Source organism: Spea bombifrons, chromosome 4, assembly GCF_027358695.1.
Source record: "Spea bombifrons isolate aSpeBom1 chromosome 4, aSpeBom1.2.pri, whole genome shotgun sequence".
NCBI lineage: Eukaryota > Metazoa > Chordata > Amphibia > Anura > Pelobatidae > Spea > Spea bombifrons.
Genome location: NC_071090.1, coordinates 46,744,702 through 46,747,088, shown reverse-complemented (window position 1 = coordinate 46,747,088; position 2,387 = coordinate 46,744,702).

The window sequence follows — 2,387 nt, the reverse complement described above, 5'->3', positions numbered from 1 at the left end:
TGAGGGTTACCACCATTGGGTGAAAAAAAAAATACAGGGACCCGTTCCATTAGTGTGATGTCATCAGCAGAAGTAACATCACTGTAAGTTGTAAAGGAACCTGTTTTAAAAAAAATATGTTTATAAAATAAATAATAATAATACAGACAAATATACACAATAATCCCAATAAAATAAAATGTTACTCCCCAATTTCAATATAATATTATATATATATATATATAATATCAATATGTAAAATCTTTACCTCAAGAAAATGTAATAGAAATTTAATACAAGAAGTAGAAGAAAAGAAGAGAATAGAAAGGAGAATACAGAGTAGAAAGGACAAAGGCAAAGTACTATACTTTGCTGCGTACCATAATTCTGTCAGTATACAAAGACATTTAAAATATGAAAATAAAATTGGAAACATAGGTGGCCAACTTTATTTTAATACTGTTGTATGTGCCTGACATTTCTTTTCTCCCTTTTTTGCTTTGTTCTATATATCTCCCTCTCTCTTTTCACTTTTTTTTTGTATTCCAGCTGCCCCAAAAGAACACCTAGCAGTCCATCACAGCCCTGCTTACAACACAATTCTGCAGCCCCCAAGAGCATTTGAAAAGATTATTTTTTATATAATGTGATGTCTGATAAATAGTTAGGTCCGGAAATATTTGGACCAAAATAAATTCAAGTTACAGTTAAATAATGAATATGGCCTTAAAGTGCAGTCTCTCAGCTTCACTTTGAGGGTATTCACATCCAAATTAGGGAAAAGGTTTAGGAATTACAGCTCTGTAGTCCCCTCTTTGTCAGGGGATCAAAAGCAGTTGGACAATTGCCTCAAAAAGCTGTTTCATGGACAGGTGTGGGCAGATAAAAGGTCTGGTGTGATTCGATGTGTGGTATTCGCATTTGGAAGCTGTTGGTTTGAACCCACAACATGCGGTCAAAAGAAACTCAATGCAAGTGAAACAGGCCATCCTTAGGCTGCAGAAAAAAATCCATCAGAGATGTAGCAGGAACATTAGGAGTGACCAAACCAACACTTTGGTACACTCTGCAACACAAAAAGGCCTAGACATCAATGGAAGACGATGGTGGTGGATGATTGTAGGATTCTTTCCATGGTAAAGAAAAACTCCTTCATAACATCAAGCCAAATGAGTAACGCTCTCCAGGAGGTAGGCATACCATTATCCAAGTCTACCATAGAAGAGAAAACTTAATGAGAGCAAATACAGAGGGTTCACCACAAGGTGCAAACCATTTATAAGCCTCATGAATAGAAAGGCCAGATTAGACTTTGTAAAAAAAAAAATCTAAAAAAGCCAGCCCAGTTCTGAACAGCTTTCTTTGGACAGATAAAACTAAGATCAACCTGGACCAGAATGATGGGAAGGAAAAAGTATGGAGAAGGCTTAGAATGGCTCATGATTCAAACCACACCACATAAGTTGAAAAACATGGTGGAGGCAGTGTGATGGCATGGGTATGCATGACTTGCAATGGCACTCAGTCACTATTGTTTATTGATGATGTGACAGAAGACAGAAGCAGATGGGTGAATTGAGAAGTGGATAGGGATATATTATCTGCTCAGATTCAGCCTAATTTAGTGACGTTGATTAGACAGCAATTCACTTTACAGATAAACAATGACCCTAAACATACTGTGAAAGCAAACCATGGGTTTAAGGCAAAGAAGTGGAACATTCTGCAGTGGCTGAGTCAATCACCTGATCTCAATCCGATCGAGCGAGCATTTCACTTGCTGAACACAAAACTTAAGGCAGAAAGACTCACTGAAGACTCACATAAACAAACAACTGCTGCAGTTAAGGCCTGGCAAAGCCTAACGAAGGAGGAAACCCAGCGTTTTGTGATGTCCATGCGTTCCAGACTTCATTGCCTGCAAAGGATTGTAAACAAAGTATTAAAAATGAACATTTTATTTATGATTGTATTCATTTGTCAAATTACAGACATGACACAAATATTAATTTTCACAAAGTCTGCTACCTCAGTTTAGATGATTGCAGTTTGCATATACTCCAGAATGTTATGAAGAGTGATCAGATGAATTGCAATCAATTGTAAAGTCCCTCTTTGCAATGAAAATTAACTTAATTCCAAAAAACATTTCCAGTGGATTTCAGCCCAGTCCCAAAAAGACCAGCTGACATCATGGCAGTGATTCTCTCGTTAACACAGGTGAGAGTGCGGACGTGGATAAGGCTGAAGATCACTCTGTTATGCTGATTGAGTTAGAATAACAGACTGGAAGCTTTAAAAGGAGAGTGGTGCTTGAAATCATGTGCTGACATCATTGCTTTGCTCAAAAAAGGGCTTCACAGGCAAGGATATTGCTTCTAGTAAGATTGCACCTAAATCAATCATTT